General features: G+C 31.5%; 1 protein-coding gene across 1 annotated transcript in view; it reads right to left on the bottom strand.

Moving 5' to 3' along the window:
* Positions 1-22,507, bottom strand: part of LOC129912650 (pleckstrin homology-like domain family B member 1) — an 82,328-nt gene extending 59,821 nt beyond the window's left edge. Inside the window, exon 1 of the mRNA XM_055990991.1 lies at positions 21,948-22,507. The gene's annotated coding sequence lies outside the window, so the exon portion shown is untranslated. The remainder of the gene's footprint in view (positions 1-21,947) is intronic.
* Positions 22,508-23,164: the final 657 nt, after the last annotated feature.

The raw sequence follows: 23,164 nt of genomic DNA on the forward strand, positions 1-23,164 counted from the left end.
CAAAATTCTGTGTAAAATGTTTCCAAGTAAGTTAATAAAATCTAAGTAACATAACTATTAGATAAATATATTAATATGTTTAAAAAAAAAAAACACCCTGTACAAAACAAAATTAGTTACACACTTAAAAAAGAATCATCAGCCAACTTGATAAGTGGGGTTATTTAAATGATTGAAATGAAATTGTTTCAAGTCCTCAGGCAGATTTTTTTCCCAAAAGAACTAAAGAATGAGTCATCAACAAATTACTCCCCGAGAGTCAATTTAAGACTAATTCAAAGATTGTGAGGGATTGAGTTAAATTAATTAATGCGGGTCAAGGTAGAAAAACAAGAAGCGATTCTCTTCTAACTGTGATTTTATGTCCAATTGTTTTTTTATCGTTTAGTACGACTGTCAGAGATTTGTTACTATAGTCTTTCTCTCTCTGTCCTGCGTTCAACGAATTTAAGTTTTGATATTTTGAAATGGTCAAATGTCATTAAAAGTTAGGTGACATTTGATTCTGACGAATCAGAGCCTTTTAAAGTTCAGAACTTAAAATTAGGTTGAACGCAGGGAATGACAATTATCGCAGCCACGAAAGAAGTCTTGTGGCTTAAGGGACTGGAATGTGAGCTTCAATTTCTTCAAAGTCAACAACGAATCTCTGCAAAAAGCCTTTCATTAACATTTATTCCGAAAAAGCGTACGCTAAAGTGGGATAATACATCCAGCGACAAAAAAGTAGATCTGCTTGAAAAAAATGATCTGCCCTACAAATTCTGAATAAAAACTCCCTATGAAATTTGTTCGGAAGAATCTAAAAATTACAATTATTTAATTCCTTTTTTTTTATTTTTGTTCCCTTGCCGTTAATAATAATGAAAAAGCGAAAAGTGTAAAATTTTCCTAAAATTTTTGATCGGGAGCCCTTCTCACGAACGTGTTTCCCCGGGAGTTTTCATTCAGAATATGTATATTAAGTATAAAAATAAAACGAAAAACATTCATATTTCCAAACTTGAACATCAACTTCATTTTTGTACTGACTAAATGATTTTTTAGGTTTTGGAAAATTTTTTGCCTGTTTTAAAAATTATTTAATTTTGTATTTTGAAAAGAACGTGTTATTGCAAAACTTCATGTTGTTTATTTTTGCATTGATTTTACTAACAAAGATTTACATAAAATTGTAGTAGAATAGTCTTTAGAAAAATTTTAATATATAAACAGATTTTTTTTTCCTTTAAGCAACGTTTTTATTTAGAATCGGGTCTCCATAGATGACTTATTACAGAACAAAACAAAAAAAAAATTAACAAATCTAATACAAATTCTATTACATTTAACAACTTTTATCCTAAAGGAACGTTTCTTAAAAGTGTAATCTCTTTATAAATAGCCTTTTTTGAACTTAAGTTCTATTTAGAGGTTGTAAGTTAAACAGCATTTAAGATTCTTTTATAAATATGGCTCTATAGTCTTAATGCACAATCTAACACTTAAAAAAAAAACATTTATTTCATTCCTGAAAAATGTTTTCCTAGCTGTTGCATCCACGATCACTTAATGACTCATTACTGACCCATCTTATCTGAACACTGTCATTAAACCGGACGGGTATGAGTAGGAGATACCCTGTTAGAGTGTTGCACACTCATTTGGGCTAATTGTATTGCATCGTTTTTATCTAGACACCCTTTCAAGAGATGAGAAAGAAAAACACTACATGTTTCGTAGTAAATCTTCCAAGACTCTTAAAATGTTAGTCCTAGATGAACCCAATCCAGGGGGTTCCACAACACTTTGAAGTGACGACAAAATGACTTTGACCCCATGTAAGATGAAACCACAAACTACTTTTCTAAAAATAAAATATGTTTATGATGCACCTTTCTCGGTGCACCCTCAATTTTAAAGAAGACAAAAAAATTAAAATTAGCTCAAAACGATGTGTTTCACATTTTATGCTGCACATCAACAATATATCAAAAAGACAAAAAAGAAGCATCAACTAAAAAAAAAGAAATAAATATAATGCTCTTTTGCTCTTTCTATTTTCAATAAAAATGCGTATTTTTAGGCTCAACACGTAAACAGTCATCATTTTAGAGAGAGGAACAAAAATGAAAGTCCATATTGTAGAGGAAAAATTAGTAGAAGAAGAAAAAACAAAAATCATTTGCAAGATAAAAGCAAAGACCGCACAAGAACTTATGCAATTTTGGCTGCAAACACATTAGGCATGCAGGCTCGTTGCTCAAACATCCACATCATAAAAACGACATCCCATCTTTCTGTCCTCATAAATTAATGAAAATTTTAAAAACTTTGTTCGGGCACTATAATATGCCTATGGATATGTCGCATTCAATTAAGAAAGAACGTTCAACGTGAATGGATGGTTGGGGATACACCAGGGCAGGGATTGAGGGAATTGTATGTATAGAGAGGAAATAATGCCATCCAGAGGGCAATGTTAAGCCCTTTTCTTCTTCTTCTTCTTGTTCACATTTTGTTAGGATGACATGCCATCAGAAGAGTATAATAATATATGCTTGTGCCTGGTGCAATGAATTAATGATGAATGAGTCTAATTAAATGAGGTCCATTGAAGTTGAGCTGTTTGACTCTTCAGGATGCCCTTTTGCAGAGTGTGGTAGCTGGTTGTGCACATCGTGTAGTGGGAGACATATACTCATTCTTTGCTTGATGACAAATATATGTGTCGTAAAAACTATTTATAAGATTGTTTAGCTTTAAGGTAACTTCTTTGATAATTCAAGGAGCCAACTTGTATTTTATGGAAATATTCCACACGTATGAGTTTTTTTTTATGAAAAAAGGCAAACGTATGATCTTTAATTAAAATGGACAGTTTTGGTCAGTCAAAGGGTGACAAAAGCTGTACATTTTGGTTTAATTCCAAAATCGGAACTATCTGCTTCAAACGAAACCTTCAATCTCTAATTATAAGTTAAGCTTGAAAAGCTATCATACCCATTGGTGACGCAATTACTAAAAGGACATGGCTTTCGATGCATTAATTTACGTCAGCGACATAAAACTCTTTTTTTAAACTTTCTTTAATTTTAAATTGTGAATGTTATTTAAAATTTTATAAATTAAGGTAACATGATCAATATGTTGCAATATTTAACAGTTTTTAAGAAATTTAGGCAACATTTCTTAAAAATCTCCCCAACAAAAAAAGAATTAAGATCTCCATTTATGGAACGCGCCTATTTAATTAAAGTTTGACAGAAGACAATTTCTAACTTGGAACTTCATGACAATTTATGTTAGGTCTGTTCAGTCAAATTTTAAAGAGTGGGGATTATAATCCTCTCAGACGAAGAAAGACAAATATGGCTACCTCACCAAAAATGATGAGTAATTTCCTTCAAGCAACACCTTTAAAACTGCTTGTAAATAAATGGGTTTCCTTTTGATAGGACTCGTATTTAGGTATGTCCGAAGAAATTTTTTATTCTGAAACTCGCAAGAAGGGGAAGTTGTTTTCTCTCGGGAACGCTCTCTTTTGGTAAGAACAAAAACTTCACAGATTCCGATTACCTAAATAGGAATTGGGTAAAAAATAGAAATATTTTTATTATAGGTAGTAACCAAAGAGACATATTATTTTTTTTTTATTTTTAAAATTCTATTGAAGTGCCACCAGAGATCTCCACTTATGGAAAGCGTCCATCGCAGTTTGACAAATCACCACCTATAAACTTGATGTAAATTTAAGTTATTTCAAAAGTTCTGTTCAGTGTTCAAATTTTTTAAGTCCAAGACTTTCTAAATTCTCCGAGTAATTTTCATTTTTGCAACGTTTTTTGCTATTATTTTTTTGAAGAAGTTTTGTTCACAAAAATGTTTATTTCATGACAAAAAAAAAATGGAGTAAAAGGTTCCCTTTATTCGCATGTCTTTTATCTCGTTAAATTAATATCATTGTCATAATGAGGAAAACCTAACACCCAAAGATTTTAATCTCTTCCTTACCATTTCCAATTGATAGATATAATTGGCAGCTTAGCCATTTTCGTTCAACGTATTAAATGAACTACTGTCATTTTGTAAAGTCTTATCTGAATCACAGCCATGAAACAATCATCAAACCGCCCACTATCTTTCCATATGCCCATTAAATGTCTTCTCATATAAAATACGTGTGGGTTGGAATTGGAAGAAAAAGTGCAATCAATGTAATTAAATTCTTTCATTTGCGACCAGTTGTGTGCTCAAAATCAAAAAATGACTCCCCTTCTTAATGACAGTCGACATCATCTATACCAGCAAAATTTTCCAAGAACTCGTACCTTTTATTTATATGCAGTTGCAATCTACTCAAATAAAAACAATCACACATCCGACACGATACAAGAAGAAGGATTAATTCTAAAAGTACTTGCTGAAGCACATTTTTATCGTACTTCACACCACACTGTCATTGTTCTGACACTGCAGCATTGAAAGTTTCACCGTGAGAATCAACTGTGTGATTCAGTGTCAATAAGGAACTGTTTTTCTTTTATTTTTGTTTTTGTTTGCAAGCTGATATATAGTTCATTTTAATTGACATTGCAATCTTAAAGAATGAACAGCCAACATAAAATATAAAAATTCTTTGAAGTTATATTAAGTTTCAGACCATTAGATTAGGTGTCAATTTAGAATAATATGATGCTAATGACATTTAGTATCAGTGTCAAAGGGAGTAGAGAGTGGAAAGTGCCGCCGCCAGCAGCGCCACCACTACTCCGCTAACCTATAAGTTTGTCGACACAGGAAAAAGTCATTTTTCCACGCCATCGCATGAGTAATGAAAGAAAATATATATAAATAAAATGTAAACACTAAACATAAACAAAAAAAGAATCTCCTGCTCTGTTTATATTTTCTGAGAAAGACGTCGCGTCGCGTCACTCCATGTGTGTCGTTGATGATTCATACGCGCCTCGCTCACTCTCTAGCGCTGCGAAAATAAACGAAAAACGTTGTTCAGTGCTTGGTCATCACACCACACCACAAAGAAGATGGAAAACTCTGCGTGCACATTTTGCAATCCAAAATGTTTGTGATGTGATGAATTTTAAGTATAAATTGAACTCAATTGAAAAAGAATAAGAAGGTGAATTAAATTTATGGGGGAATGATTGTAGTATGACGTTAGTTTTTTCATTCTTTTTTTTTTAATTTTATGACTTCTCTATATTATTCTTTTATTTTGAATTGGAACACTCTTTAATTAATTTCCATTTCCAATTTGTTATTTTTAAAATATGAACTTAATAAAAATGAAGAAGTTGAGAATGGATGATGGGTGGGGTGTTGTCTTGAATTGGACACATTATTTTTAATTTTACGTCTTATGACTTTTATTATTATTATTTTTTTTTGTTTCGTTTTTAAAGTTCAATTTGTTTACGCCTTTAGAATTTTTAAGTAAAAATCGTTAGTTATGGTTTAGTGCAATTCAAGGCGGAACAATTGGGTTGTGCACACACGTTTGTATATTTATTGGACAGGGTAAAAGCATTAGCTTATGGGTTTACACTATAAAGTTTTTTTTTTATTTTTGTTAATTTGATGATTTTATAATGTCTTTTTTTTAAGACAAAATTCTTAATGTGTGACGAATAACATATGTTTGTATGCACGAACTTATACAAATGTTTTGTGGTTGAGTGAATAGTATAAAAGGGTTTTCTTCATAAAATATATATCGCTCTATTTATTTTTGTTGATCTTCTGCGTTCGTCTCATTCTTCTTTTTGATTTAGGTGATTATTGTTTCTTGCCTGTCAAAAATTACCATTAACTTTTTAATGATAACATATTTTTAGTTTTACATGCATTTGACACTAAGTTGAGTATACGGAAATATCGTGTCGGAGGTACATACATAGATTTTCTAATTGGAACTTGAGAACTTTGAACTTTCACTTTTAACGCACCTTCAAAGCAATGGTCAAGTGTGAATGTAGGGTGTTTATTTAAAATTTAGTTATAACTTGTGGAAAGTTTGTATGTTTAAAAGTTCTGTCCAGGGCTATCACAAAGATTTCCATTTATGGAACGCGTCTAACAAATTTGAAAGATCGTAAACTTAGAACTTAATGACAATGGGCACGTTCTGGAAACATTGGGAACTAAATGTATGTACCTAATTAGTCAACATCATTTTCGGAACGAAAATTAAGGTTGACGAGTAATATGGGTTAGACAGAACTATAATTAGTTAAAAACTAATGTCAAAATCCTGCGTCAAGTTTCTTTCCAAAAGCTACCTATGTATATAATAAATAATCGAAACGGATGCGAATCTGTTCTGTTTTGACACTTTGACTTTTAACTTTGCTTCAGTCGAGTGTGGCTGCAAGCGTCCCCTATGACGTTTGTCAAATTTGACGTTTTAAAAGTATGAATGTATGAGTGCTCCTGATTCTGATTTCAAATCCAGTTCTTCTTTCCTGGTCCTTAGTCCATAATGTCATTCAGTGCTCAGAGTTCGAATCACAGCACACGATTACGATCATACGTTAACGCTTTGACTATTGCTGTCTCTATTTATTCAGTAGAGAAAGATAGGGACAAATAGCGACTATATGTTAACAAACGTATGCCGTGATTTGATTAGATGTCATTACGAAAGACCTCGTCTAAAGTGCCTCACGCAAGAGAAAGGGGACCTCAAGCAAATAGACGTCCGAAACTGGAAAAGCTTGTAATCAACTCTGGGACGTATGTCCTCATTGGGAATATCTTTACATTCAGAAAAAAGTGGATGTGAATATTGAGAGAAGCAAATGTTATTATTTTTGTTTTTTCTCTGTTTACATAATGTTTTCTTTTTATTTTTCTTTATTGAAGTATTGTGACGCTTTGTAACAAGTTTTATTCATTAATTTTAAAACAACCATAAGTTACAAAGATTTTACCAAAATTACCGTTAAATATTTAATGGAGAAAATCACTTTCAGCTTTTTTTTTCAAAAAACCATTAGTTTCCTTTAAATCAAATCGTATTAATCTACGATGTGTGAACATAATTTTAACATCTTCTGTATATGACACAATTTAGCTTTGTCTCTATTTTATATCTTCCGATATTATTCAACTTCTCTTTTTAAATTAATATACCGCCGCCAAACGGAAAGACGAACTAAAAAAAGCACAGCCCCCTAATTAATATAAACACATACTTTGTCTTGCGATGACGTTTTAATGTGCAACACCTGTAAAATATACGCACCAGTAGAGCCAGCATCTAACTTATCGTCGTTCGTCGTCGTCGGTCGCATCGCATAGTCAGAACAAAATGCACTCAATGCGGTGTCGCTAGCGCACCGACTCATCCCGCCCGTCACTACCGCCACCGCTCTTTAGGTAGTGCTGGGCTGGGCTGGGTGCTTGAATTTCCAACTGAAGGTGCGTTCACATTGGCACGTTGTGCTTTTTTTGTTATTTCTAATAATAAACAAAAAAGAAATAAACAAACGTCAGCGCAGCAGCGCGCTTTATATTTTTATATTGACATCAGTCATCGCACTAAAACGATAAGTTTTTTTATTTTTTTATTTTGTTCCATTTTTCTTGATTTGGTTTATCATTTATTAGATTAAAAAAAATATATACACTAAACACACTGACAAACATATTCATTGCGTATCTACCAACATCTTTGGGGGGTAGGCCAAGGCAAAAAAAAAGTATTATAATCAGCTTGACTATAATCGGAGCATATAACGCTGACGACGATTATAGTACGACGATTGCGACAAGCAACGGCGACGTCAACATCAGCGTCTTTCTCTCTCAAAAGGCTAATTATTGCAACCGCAAACTAGAGCGTGTTTAAAAAAGTTTTTCGCCGCTCAACAAAACGATAGTCTGCTGCGCCTACAGTCGCAAGAATGGTTTAAAACTTTATTAATACACAAAATGCGGGTCACTACTCCGCGGATGTGTCAATGTTCTGCTTCCCTATTGGGAGTTTTTTTTTTATCTATTTTTTCGTAGCCAGACGTAGACAGACAAAGACAGTTAGAAATAAGGGAAATAATAATGGGTAGCCATACTACACCCGTTACCTCTACAACTTTAGAGATGGTTATCGGGGAATTATTTTTAGTGAGTTGAGTTGACAGAGGACAGACAGAAGAATTAAGTAGCATACTAACGTACTATGCCATGCATCGGCTTTAAATCAACGGAAGCACTGAAGTATGCATTAAGTATGACCATTGAATAATTATATATAGAAGTGACACCGATAGTTTCTAGCGCTACAGAATTTTATTTTTTTCGGCAATTAGATGTACTAAAAAATCCCCAGAGAGAATGGGGCTTGTCTTAGAAAATTATTTTTCCAAAAATTTGTTTTTAAAAAAGGAAATTTCACTAATACAAACGTAACAAAACAAATATCAAATAAAAATAAATTGTATCGACACGTCGACATCCTATAATAGAAAAAAAATAAGGAAATTTTACTCACACATAAAACATAAAACAAATATCAAACAAAAATAAATCGTATCGACACATCGACATCCTATAAATGAAAAAATAAAATAAGGAAATTTTACTCATACATACAAAATTACACAAATATCAAACAAAAATATTGAAAAGTTAGTTGACATTATAAATGTATCCATAGTAAATCGAAACTAAAAACAAGAAATTTTTTATTAACGACAAGAATTTGAACAAAATTAAATATTATTGTTGTATATCCTAGGCACTTTATAGTTTATAGGGCATGAAAGTTACCCTTGTTTCAATAGTCCTATTAGCGTAGGTGGCAAGGTGATTGCTCTTTAATTTTGCTTTCTGAGTTCGTATCTCCACAGAGATTGCTATTTTTTTATATTATATTTTGTTTTGGAATATTATGAAATGCGTAACAATAAGAGCCTTTTTTTGCGGAATCGAAACTTAAGCATTTAATTACAACATAAATTTTTATGTGACAGTTTCCCCTGAAGTAAAAATAGAGCCTATACTTTTATGTTCAACATGAATTATTTAAGGTTCGTTTCAGCTAATGGCCCTTAAAGAAAAAAAGAAAAACGTTAAGAAAAACTCAACGTAATATTTTAAATCAGGTAAGAGCTCAAACCAATAAGTCGATTTGGCTCAAACTTTTTGTTTATTTTTGATTCCAAGGAGGGGAAAGTGAAATTTTTTAAAGGTACCAACTAGAGATGCTGCGAATAATGATTCGGTCGAATCCCGAACATTCGACCACGGTTATACATTCACTTACTATTACGCTATTATTACTATAATTCACCAAAACTTATCATTAGTAAATTTGATTTTCTACGAGCCTTACCAATAATCAAATTAAAGGCTCACTTAAATATTTAACTGAATTATACATATTTCCAATATAAACAATTTAATACTCAGGTTAAAGGCTAAAGCTCGGCTAAATTTAATAGTTGAGTTTCATAACCATAAAATTTAACCGAGCATTAGCTTTTAACCTGAGTTGTTTTTATACACTAGCCCAAAAAGTTAAAGGAACAAAGGAAAATTCGTGATAGCTCCAAAACAAGTAGGTACCTATTCGATTTGATTTTTTCTACTAAGATAGATTTTTAGAAAAAAAAATTTCAAAATCGTTGGAAATAAATTTAAAAAAAAATTTAAAAATAAAATTGGTATGCAATTTCGTAGAAATTACTAATCCAAAAACTATTATTTTCCCAAATTTTCTTTCTGTTTTATATCTAAACTATATAAATGCTTTTGTATAAAAAAATCGTTGAAATTAAATTGGTAGTTTGGCACGGTTCTACGGTAGGTTAATTTAAAAAAATTTAAATGATTGCCCAAAAACTATTATATATTTTTTTTTTAACAAAATCACTGGTACCGTTTTCGAGAAAATTAAACATTTCCGAAATTGGTTTATGACAGGTATCGTTATTTTTGGTAAAAAAAATTAGTTCTAAAAACCCCTATGGAGATTCTGCAAAAAATGCTTCATACGAAGTTTGATGTTAATCGGTAGATCCATTTAGCTGTTCCTTTGGGAGGTGGCAAAGTACTACTAGTAGTTTACTAGCGATTTTCAATGGAACGCACTTTCAACAAATTCAATACAAATCGTATCCACTCGGGAAGAAGAGCATGAGTAGGTAGATGATAGTACTAGATTAAACAAAAAATCTACTATTAGCAGACTACCACCTCCAGTCGAACAGGGCTATAGTAATCCCATGTCTGATTGTTATCTCAACTTTTTTTTTTGTAAGAATGCATAGCTTGACTATATAAAAAGCATGTAAAAGCTACATTCTTCTAGTTTTAGAATCTTAGAACCAAATATGTATTTTATTTCAAATGGTGAAATAGAAAAATCATTGGAACTATCCCAAAACCACATTTTCTTGCATTTGCGATCAAAATATGCCTTTTTACCTTTTAAGTTTATTTGAACATTTTATTAATAAATATCGTTTAAATTTTAGATAACAAAAATGTTTTAATTAAAAATAAAGAAAAGTATCCAAAAATGGTATGAAAAGATTTTTTTTTTTTTCAAAATTTAACATTTTATAAAAACTTTAAATTTTTATATAAAAATCCTTGTTCGCAAACATAAATCAGTTTAAGCAAATAAACGAGGTTGTTTCGTATTGTATAAAAATAATTTTAAATATGTATTAAAATACTTTAAAATAATGTGAAATATGGCCATATTGTATGAACTTAATCCCTACCTACTCTTGCATTATGCGGTTTAAGAAAATAGTAAGTATATGCCACAGTGCATGTGGAAAACATTCAAACAATGTGAACTACAACTTTGGCCTAGATATAATTACAAAAAGCACCCTAATTAAAATTAAATAAACACTTCTATAACTGAAGAAAATCTTCTTGTCGTTAATAAAAACAAAAAACAAAATCCTTCCAAATATACATAAGACCAAACATTCAAAAATAAATATTCAATTCAAAATAATACAAAAATTTAAAATAAATTCAATTTCAATATTACAGAAACAAAAATAAACAAACACACTACTAGCACAAAACAAAACTAATACAAATACACCAAATATAAATAATATTGTAAATGTGGTTGCTTAGTAACCAAAAGTCCTTTTCAGGGATTTTTCGGCCATCGAATACACAATCCTAAAACGATTGTGGCGCTACTCCTCAAACGATTGTGGCTCCACCCCTCAAACATAGCGGACGTTTTTTCCGGTGTCACTTCTATATATAATTATTCAATGGTATGACAAAAATGAAATGGTTCTAGATTTGCATTTAAATTCGGTTGTTGTAAGGGATAATCATTTGGAATGTGTCCAAAAAGATTAATTGAGAACGCTGTCATTCATTTAAAGAAAAAAAGGCTGACATAAAAAAAATATCTTGGATTGTATGTCAAAGTAGAATATTTTTTTTGTGGGATTTTAATGAAAAGTGAAAAGAAAAGACAAAAAAAAAATGTGGGACATCTTAAAGATTGGGGAATACCTACTTTGCTGATGAATTTTTTCGAGTTAACAATAACAAGATGACATGAAATTTATGTTGTGTTGACAGAAATTAAATCAATACATTAATTTTGAGTTTTATACTAATTTGAATAGAGCAAGTTCGTTTTAAATGGATTAGGCCGATAATGTTAAACCTACCATATTGGAAAAGAGTACAAGAATATTGTTGTATTTAAACAAATGTTTAAACTCAATACTCACATGTAAACATCAAGTTTTATGTGTGCCAGAAAAAAATTGTCAGTTAAAATTGGCCGACTTCTTGCAATCGTATGAACACGTCTAAACACTCAATTTCATATTTTCAAATAATTGGACGATTGTGGACTAATTGGTTGCTCTTCCACCGAACAGAGGACGCTCAATGCTCAGAACTCAGAACTTTAAAAATCCAACCCAATCTAATTTTATGGAACAGAGAGAACAGAAAAAATGTTCTTTGCTCTTTTAGGAAAAACTGCTCTGATCTTTGTAACTTCACTGCTTCACTCAAAAAATGTTATCGACTCTTTAAAATTTCACTGCTTTTTTTGTAAGCATTTTGTTTTTCAAATCTAATGATTTAATTAACGATGAAAAGAGCAAAGAAAAATTTACCCTGATGATGACGAAACACAGAAGTTAAATTTGAAATATGTGCAATTGTTTCAGTGCAAGCATTCAAGGAGTTATTTCTTTTTAAAAAAAATTTGAAAATGGTCACTTTCTTTTTATTTGTTTTGTATTCAATATTTTCAATCGTATTTCAAATCAGGAAGAAATTAAAAGAGTGATTTGCGATGTGAACTGCTATTTAAAGAGTGATTAAAAAATAGCTATTAATAGCTGCTCATTTAATATACTACTGCTCACTGCCTATCACTTTTCTTTAAAAATCGCTCTTTAGCACACCCCTATAAGAGGTGAAGAGTTATTCACAAACAGGAAAGTTTTAATGCTGGATCTCAACTAAGGCTTGGTTCTCGAAAATAGAGTTTTTGCACCATCAGGAAAACGAAGACCAATTTTGGGAAAATGCTCAAGGGATACAGATTGGTCAAACGTACTGGTTTTTCTAGGTATTCTCTTAGCTCGTGCATTGTGAAATAATAAATGCCTAGAAAAGCTTAAAGCTCAAGCACATTTGGTTGCCCTCCATGTTTAATAAGCAAGGTTGAGCAAAACTACTGCGTGGTCTCCCAAGAGTTAAATCCGCTGGTTAAGATGCTTAACTTGGCTGTCATGAAAACAGAGACATACAATGTTATCTATTGTACCTACATGGAGCTGAATATACCCTTTATGCCGAAAGAATAAGGTCCAGACAGCTAATTTCGCTGGGTTTTGACACATTACATAACATGACACTTAACATGGAAGTATCTTAAATATAATGATTTGTGATACGTGTACGACCAGCATTATTACTTTAGATCATGCTAAAGAAGTCACGTTCAAGGCAAGTTAGTTGATCTCCAATTAAAAAAAATTGGTATTATGTCAGTAATTATTTTAATGTTTTATTTTAAAACGTCAAAACTAAAAGTAATGCTAATTGCTTTTTTCTCTCTCCATAAATTCGTACCTATATGTATGCAAGAAAAATATAATAACATGATATGAAACTTATACAACAACTTCTAACCGTTCCACAACACAGAGCACACTTGCAATAATGTACATTATGCTGGATTCTGTCAAATTAGTGACAGTAAGTGTGTGATTCTGTCTGTAGTAGTCCCACTTCCTTCTTCGTTTTGTTCGTTATTTTTTAAGTCTAAGCACCCATCATCATAAGTTGCTGTTTTTTTTTTTTTATTTTTACTGCTCCCTTTATTTGCAGCAAAGCGGAAATAATCATTTGCAAGAGAGACCTAAAAGACAACAAGCAGCGAAAATAAAAAAATAAAACAAAAACCAACCAACAACCATGAAGCACATTATTACTATTAAGTATGAAGAAAAAAAAAACGTTAAAGAACCAATCAACATTGCGTTAAACTGCCGTTGCATGCTAAAAGAATTACTGCCGCCAACGCCACCTATTTTGGTAGTTTGGTCGCCATTGTTAGCAAGAAGACGGTTTTTTTTTTTTTGAGCTGTTAGCAAATGTGGAAAAATATTTAATAAAAAAGTTAAATACAAATTATGGGAAGGCAGGTTGTTTCCATTTATATTATTCGTTTCAAAAATACACGTGTTTCAAATGCATTTTTTAAGTTTTATTTTTTTTTTACTTCAAACGCTTTCAGTGTTCAGGATGATTTGTGTGTTCCGTTTTTTTAGATATTCTGGAATTTCGTATTTTATATTTTTTTAATTTTTTAATAAAGAAACACAAGTCGTTTGTTTTATGAAAAAGAAGACATTTTGGGGCGGCAGAACGACAATAAAAATAATCATTGGCGCGACTGTTAGTCGTACAAATTCTAATTATAATTTATGATTTCCTATGCTTACTGCCTGTTGCTGCTTCTGCTGTTGATGATGGTGTATAGTGCCGCAGTAGCACAGCATAAGTTGAATCTGACACTGGTGAAGTCGCAATCGGCCATTACAAATCTCAGCAGAACCATTATAGCTAGCATATGGTATGCCTTCTGGAGAGGACAGTGCTGCAACATAACAGTGGGGAACAAAAGTTTGTACTTTTAATTCATAATAAAGATATTTTGGCATTAGAAATGAGTTTTTGAATTTTATAAACAATCTGAAGGTATAATCTAGAAAACTATATCATTATTCATGCAGTGCGGCTAAAGAATGCTTATATGAACTGTGACCTGAATTTCCATTAAAGCTACATTTTTCAATTCCTCTTATTTTTAGCGTTTGAAAGTTTATCAAGTTGAGATGTTTTCGTTCCAAGGATAACTTAATTTATCCACTTACGTGTCCTATATTTGTTTCCATCACTTTCCCTTCCGCTGCCAGTTTAATTTCAAGATAAACTAATCCAACTTTTTATAAAAGAAAAACGAAAGTCTACAATTTTCACATAAGAAAAGCCTTTTTGTGTTTAAGATTCAATTCAAGGATATACCATTGAACTTGATTGACCTTGTTCAATAGAATGTCTTCCAAACTGTTATTGTTTTTAATGTATTTTTTTTTTGTATCTTATGTCTCAAGACTCAAATATCCCCTTCAATTATTCTTTTTTATTTGTCTTGTACCAGAACCTCTTCATACTGAGTTCATACTCCAAACAAGATTTTTTCATTATGTTTCACATTTCGATGGTTGCACTTGAAAAAAAAAACTTTTGCTAAGAAAAGATATAACTTTACATTGCTCCAAACTCTTTTTTTTTATAAAAAAGAAAGAAAAAAAAAACAAGATAAACATTGTTTCATATAGTCTTATTCATATAGACCCCCAAGTCTCTTTAGTAGCTGGTTATTTTTTCACCTAATTAAACCGCCCCAATGTTGTTAATTCTGTACTTGAGACAAATTCCCATTGAAAGTAAACTGGAATTTTTTTATTAAGATTACAATATTTCTTTGGCTCAAAGTCCTCCTCGGAAATGAAGCACAAGTGATTGTTTCATCAAGTGCAAATGAGAGTATATTAGTATTAAAGGGAGTGAACTGGATTGAAATTTTCCAAAAATCCACTTAATAACAAAAAAAAAAAGGGGGAAACAATGGGTGGCGTTGAGAATTCTCGCCTTGTATTCATATATCAGCATGCGGAAACTGTAATACAAAAACAAAAAAAAAAACAAAAAAACTTGACTAGAGAACCTATATACTCGTAAAGCAAGTGGAAAAAAATACACACTTTGCAGAGCTGTCGTTGAAAATAAAATAGAAAGATAATAGCCGTATAACTTTGGAGACTTATAATTTCTATTAATTATAGAAATCTAGTACAACAGCTACACTGCTGATTGTAGTACTAGATCTTATAATCTAATCATGGTCATGAGTAGTTTTCCACCTCCAAAGGACTTTATAGTTATTGACACGATAGGAAAATTATGAAATTGGCATCACTGGAAGTTTAAGAAGTCAAATGGTACTAGGCTCACATTTTGGTTTTTAAGGGAAATGTCACTTTTCAGTATTTGAAAACTCGCTTAAACGCTTTCAATCCCTAACGCTTAGTCTAAAATTTTTTCATAAATTAGTTCTAATTCAAATATTTTCAAATTAACTGCGGTATATTGGAAAAAATCTACTACAATTATGAAATTCCTTGAGTCAACCAAATTTCAAAACTAAAACTCCTTTAGTACTAAAGCTGCCAGCCCTGATTTTTTTAAAGCATTTTGTTATAATTTAAATAGTGCGTGTTAATTTGAAATAAAAAAGTGTAACGAATACGTGTACGTTGACACACATCACAGACAACGAAAGTAATTTACTTTCCAGTGATTCGTAAATCGCCCTCAATTAATTTATAATTGTTCTTTAAATTTACACTTCATTGAGTATACAATATTATTATATCCAACGAAAGGTAACAGATATGAATATTTACATAACTCAATGAATGCATACATGTATGGAAGATACCTATTATACATTTATTATTTAATTGTTTTTAAGTACAGATAAACGAAGAATTATAAGGAAGGAGAGGTCATTGTATTGCTTAAAGCGAAAAAAAAGTTTTTTTTTTACACTTCGTGCGAAAAGCTATTTTATTAGCGATACCATGTGCATTTTAATTGGTTTCCTTTTATTTACATTTTATTATTTAAATTGATATGAGTCAAAGCCAAAGGAAAACAAGATTTTAATCTTCTCCACTTTTTCGATTATTGAGTCAGGAAGTTTTATTTTTGCTGTCTATTTTTTTTTTTTTTTTGGTTTTGTTTTATTTTTGGCAATAAACTAACCACTTCATAAAGATTCGAGTGACGAATATTTCGAAGAAGAAATTTAAAATTTTATATAATGTTAGCCAAATTATTTAATATAAGGTTTTTTGATTAATAAGATTCATCGCTATCGAGAAAAGAGATCCAACATTGTCGTTTAGATCAAAATAAATCACTTTGTTTATTTGAGATCAACTTGGATCGAAATGCACAAGCCGAGCCAACCTTGCACATTTCTTAGTTTTAACTTTAAAGAATCTATTTTTCTAACAGCTTTTCAGCATTCGTAAACAAAAAAGAGTAAAAACAAACTTTGTAAAGGCCCAAATAAATTCAAGCTAAAGAAAACGAGCCAAAACATAGTCTCAAATGTCATTAAAGTGCTAATTAAACCGAGCAATCCGCTATTATGGTTGAGCCATATGATTTGCTTGTAATCAGTGGAAAGTGGTCTTTAAATTGCAAAGCTTTGTCATTATGACATTGACTATACCGTAGCAATCTGTAGATTACACTTAGGGTAGCCGATTCACTCAGTTTAGTTAAGTACAAAATTAATTTAAATGAATTAAAACTTTTTCTGAGCTTTATCTATTTGTTCTTTTCTTAACCAAAATAGCTCAGAAAAAGTTTTTAATTCATTTAAATTATTTTTTTTTTTAATTCACTCAGTTTGTTTATTTTTTTTAATTACTTTCAGTAGCCTTTTTATGAAATAAAATTTATTTTTTGTATGAAAATAAACTGGGCTTTAATAAAGAGCACAAAAAATTAATACTCATTAACGTGTTTTTTCGACTTAAATGATATGAAAGTGTAAAAAACAACTTAAAAAACGAAGAAAATTGTGTTTGATGCAAAATTGTGGAAAAACGGTTGTCCGCAGAAAAAAAAGTTTTGAGACAAACTTAAACTGCAATAAATTCTTGATTGGTTGAAAAAAAAATTTCAAATCAAACGTAGTTTGGCAAAGATAAGGCCAGTTAAAGGACAAGAGAGCAAAAATCATAAAAACCGTGGTAACTCGAAAACGGCACAAAAACGAGAAAATTACCTTAAGACTTTCGACTTAAAATGACCTCAGGAATCCATGGTTTTCATTTGGGGCGGTGACTGTGGGACACCCTGTATAATACATTATAATTCAATCAGTTTCGTTTAAAACTAAACATAACTCTTATAGACACAAGGTATGTATACTGACTGCAAAATTTACTAGGTACATAAATGAAATTTCAAATTTACACTTGTCGTCATCAAACCGTATTTTAACCCAAAGTCATGCATTGTATTTCTATTGCATATTACTGCAAACGCCTTGCATATTAAATTTCCTATTTTAATAGAAATGCCATTGATGATGCGATTCTCTTTCATTCATCATTATAATAAAAAATAAACAAACAACATTTTCAACAAATTAGGTATTTAGTCCGTAAGCAATTAAAACTAATTTTCATAGGGTTATTTCCACAACTTTGAACGCACACAACAACTCTAACCATTGTCTTCCTTTGCAGTTATACGCAATGCACTCAATAGAACAATTGACTGACAATGCAAGTTCCGCATTTTATTATGAACAATTACCAACATCAAATTCAGTTACATCTGCAATGCATTTGTTGTGCATCATCAAAATGCATTTGCAACCTATAGGCAATTTACAAGTGTCATTATTATTAAATGTGTGAGTATGCATCGACTTTACGGTACTTAGTTCATACTTCATAACGACTATGGACTATGCATTTTCATGTAATTAGAAGAGAACCCGTGCAGAGCCGTGCTGCATTCGTTTTGTATATATTGATAAAATGCAGTTACTGTGATATTGCAGTGAACTCATATTATTAAACAACCTAACCCAACCCAAAACAACATCACGTTCCAGTGATGATGTCTGTCGCAGTGTGTCGTCGCATGACATCATTGTAAATTAATAAAAATTACTTTAAAATGAAAACATGCAGAGTCTATAAGCATTGTTAAATGTTTAAAACAAATTAAGGTTTGTTTAGTTTAAATAAAAATTGTGTGAATGTTTTGTCGGTTCATTTGCATTTAAACCATCAATACAACAATCTGTGGCTTAATTGTTTTTCAGGGAAATATTGATGTTAATTATTATTATTACCAAACATTAAACGAATGACAAATGGAGAGTTGAAGGCTTTAAAATACCTATAAACACAAGCTATCGATACTTTTGTTAGCAAATTTGTTTGATTTTGTTTTATTTTTACAAATTCGATGGTAGCGTTTGAAGAAATTTTTAAAAATTCTCTAAAACTGTATTATAAGTTAATTCTCAAAGAATCATCGGAAAGATCCTCTAGAGGGGAATTTTAATTTTTTTTTTAATGAAAATTAACGGTACTTGAATTTGCGATTCCAAACACTCTCAACCGGTCAAATCTTTCAGTTGTGTGTATTTTTTTTAAGTTCTTAGCCCCAAAACAAAAGTGAATTTACCTAATTTGAGCGAGAAAAAATAAGAAAAAATTACAACTTCCAGTAAAAATCGTTAGAATAGATGCCAAGGTATCGAAATCTTTTCTCACTTTTCAGAACATTTTCTTTGAAATACATAGGTAGATTTCAAGCTAATGTTCTAAAGCAAGAAAAGACTTCGAGTTATTTTTTTCCACTTTCCACCTAAGGTTTGTTTTATTTGTAGCTTATTGTTCAAGCATTAGCTTATACGTAGCGATGGGGATACTTATGTTGACCTTATTTGGTAATAAAGGTAACAATGGCCCGTATGCATAAAAAATAGTTAATACTAGCAATATGAAAAAAATAGGTTTGATTCCACAAAATGTGGATAAAAAAAATTCATACTTTACAATTTTTCAAGTAAAAGCGTTTACTATTTTTGATGCATAATATCCAGTGTTTCACTTTTGGCAAGTTCATCCGCTCTACAATTTCCTAAAATGTCCCTGTGGCCCGGCACCCAGCAAAGGTGAATGATAAACTGCTGTGCTATCATTCACCTATCAAAAATGATCGACAGTTAAAGTCAGTTATTGAGTTGGTAGAGACAGAATCAAGAGATTCAAGTAATTAGAACACTCAGACTGTCTTTTTTCTAAGACCAGACCTAAATTGTTTGCATCTACAGAGATTTAGGAAGGGGGTTCTATATGAAGAATCTTATATTACCGGTTTTTCTTTATATGTTTTCAATTTATTCGTGTGAAGACGCCCATAAGAACGTGTATCTAGCAAACGGCTATCCTGGCTTTTTACCCGGTCGCCGGCTATGTGTGAAAAGTGAAATGGGCCTAACAGCTCTAAGATCTTTCGGTTCTATGTGGGAATATTATTATTATTATTTATTAAAAGCACATAAATGTACAGATAATATCGCCTCCTTCCCGCAAAATAATCGTAAGCGCCAAATTAGATTTTAAATCATTTACAACATTTAATTTTATTTTCCAAACACTACGAACAAATAAGATATAACATTTTTGTGTAGATGGTATCAACAATTGTTCAAGAATACATTCACATCAAAATTGTCTCTAATAAGTGTAAAAAAAAAATTTAAAGATTTTTCTGAAAACAAAAACATCGTAAACGCCATGTCGCTTACGAAAGGGCTCGATAATACAGGTAATAAAGCGATAGCTACCACCGCTAATAGTAGAACTTTAAAATAAAAGAAGGAAACATTTTTAGTGTAAACAATTTGCAGGGGGCGATTGAAGTGAAGAATATGAACATGGAGTTACATACTCCCATTCGATTGTCCCCTGATCAAGATAAAAACGAGCTTATGTTATATGCTATTTTATGTTATATGCTATCTAATAATTTAAATTAGAGATGCCGCGAACTATTCGGCCACTATTCGGTATTCGGCCTATTCGGCCTATTTTTCTGGTATTTGGTATTCGGCCGAATAGTTAAACTAAAAAAGAAAAAAGACATAAATTATTATACCAAAATGTGTGTTTTATTAAAAAATTGTAATTTTAGTACTTATAATCTACTATAGGCAAGTTGTGGTGAATGAAAACTATTTGTTCCGCATTTGTTGTGTAGTAAACGTTTACGTTTATCTTCGTAAATGCTTCCAAAAATAGTCTTTTACTGTAAACACTTGTCCCAGGAGAGGAAAGGTAGACTTTAGCAAATGTTGTCAAAATTGGAAATTTTGTAGTATGTGTTGACCACCACTTGTATGGGTCCGCTGTTCGTTCTTGGCGAACAGTCCTCATCTCATATGTAATTCGATTTTAGGTCTACCTTTGCAGTAGTAGGTAGTCTGTTCAGACATTTATTTTAAAAGTAGTTCAGTTATTCATCGTTACAATACGAAGTTGTTGGGAATTTTTTAAGCCACATCTATTCTTGAGACAAAGTATAAAATTTTTGAAATTACCAACGTTTTTTTCTCATTATCCTTGGCCGAATATTCGGCGGCCGAATATTCGGTATTCGGCCGAGGAGCGTGGCCGAATATTCGGTATTCGGCCAAATAAATGTTCGCGGCATCTCTAATTTAAATACATTTTTAATATTTTGTTCCGACGGAATATTTTCCTCCTTTGGGTATAAATATAAATCTGACTCTCAATAGCACAGGTAGGTATTTATACTTCATTAGACAACTGATATAAAGCATCTTAAGAATGGACAAAATAATTTCACTAGTATTTTGTTGTTCGGCTGGTATTATCCCGTCAGGTCCTGCTGATTTGTGTGGTTGGAAGGTATTGATTGGTCAGTGGAGTTTTTCTCTTGTGATTAGACCTTATATATATATATGTATAAGTGGTGTCAACTGGGAAAGCGAAAATGTAAGTGATTTTTGGTATTGTTTTTGTGCATTGTGGCATGATTTGAGAGACAAAAAGGTAGTAAAAAATTATGAACTCTTATTTACATTTTTGTCGCTATACCTACCTACCATCTTTATTTTGTATTTTCTACATACCCGCTTACAAACATTTATCTAAAAGCTTTTCCCTTATTCTGAGATTCATCAAGACCTACCTCACCATTATATAATTTGAAATTTGAATAATCCCTCAACAACGAAAGGGTCATTTAATTCTATAAATTTTATATTCCTCCCGTCGGATCGATCGTCTGCTAAAACATCTAACAAAAAATGATACCTACTTTATTAGGTATGTATATCCAAAATTGTCATCAATCACAAGAAAGTATTCCCCCAGATTGAAAGTGAGCTGTGAGCTCTGACTGACTGAGCCATTTATAAAAGTAAACTTACTTAAACTTGCTATGTACCTAGGGTATACCTACTTACTACAAGCTAAAGCTATCTTTCTATCATAACAAAATTTCCATTGATTGAGGTCATTGTTATTTTAATTGATATAAAAAAAAAAAAAACAAAAAACAACACACACGTTCCCAAAAGGTAAAAAATAATTAAAACCATCCCCATGTTAAGTAAAAAACCTAGTAAGTTAACTACGTTTAAAAAATGTATGTACTTTACACTTTACTCACAGACTTGAATTGAAACTTAACTTTGAATAAAAAATAGAAAAAAAAGCACAAACTTAAACACTTTGTTCAAATAAAGTTTTTTTTTTATTTATTTCTTCCGAGTGAAAAAAATAGGTACTTACCGCGATTATTCAAACTAGAAAATTAAATCAAATATTCTCCAGGTAAAAATTGTTGGAATATTTATTTTTTTGTTATTTTATTTTTACTTAAAAAAAACTTTGTGATGAGGGAATATGTAGTTGATTTTGCTTGCTTTCAAGTCGAGTCGAGGCAAGCTCGCGTTCTTTGCTTTTTTTGTTGTTGTTGTATTTTGTTTTGAGATAAATTTCGCAAAACTTGTTTTCTTCACACACGAAAACCAAAAAAAAAAAAAACAACAAAATAGCCGTGAAACGCACTTGAAATGTTTCGCTTTCTCACTTGTTTTTTATTTTTTAAATACACGCAATTTTCTTGTTTTTAGATTTGTTTTCTTCTTGATAAACTTTTGTGAAAAAGTTAAAATACGAATGAAATAAGCAAGACAAAGGGTTTTGTTGCAAAAAAATTAAAAACAAAAAAAATTATAAAAATCAACTTTGATGAGAGTTGTAGTTGTAGTTCTTTTTTTCTACATTATGATGAGAGTGTCAACAAAAATAAATTAAAAAGAGGCGCACCCGATCTCCTTGTTAGCCGTTTTTACACTACGGCAGTACGGCTGGAAGTTTTTTAAACAGACTGTGAGACTGTGCGTGCGAAAGACAGAGAGATGTGCAGTGTTTGAAAAAAAAATGTTATGACAGCTGCTGCCGTTAGTGGAGAATAAAACAGTAAAGTCTACATTTTTTATTTTAGATTTGTTCAGATTGTTGAAGATAATAAGATGTGTTCATATTTTCCACCAAAAGAACATTTATTCTTCCAAAAGCCTAGTGCAGGGCATAAACAAAAAATACCAAGACTGGAAACTCGGCGGTCAACTGACGTTTGCCTACAAGCTGCGAGGTGTGGTGAATGTCGTGAACCTATCGTTGTGTTCGTGTCCGATGTGTGGTGAATGTCGTGAATCTATAAATGTGTGCGTGTTAACGTCATTTACCAACGTGGTGGCTTTCACATATATTCACAGACAGCACTGTACGCAAAAGGGTTTTGGGGGGAAAGACGTACGAAATTTTCCAGTCTTGGTATTTTTTGTTTATGGTGCAGGGATTGCGCTAAATTTGAGCTGCTGATATTTTTATCGACGTTTTCTCCACTTATAGTCTGTTTTCGCTTGAGCCTAAATGAGGTAATTACGCAAATTATCTCATTTCGAATGTCAAATTCTATAGAAAAAAAATTGAATTTGAAA

Source organism: Episyrphus balteatus, chromosome 2 (assembly GCF_945859705.1).
Source record: "Episyrphus balteatus chromosome 2, idEpiBalt1.1, whole genome shotgun sequence".
NCBI classification, from domain to species: Eukaryota; Metazoa; Arthropoda; class Insecta; order Diptera; family Syrphidae; genus Episyrphus; species Episyrphus balteatus.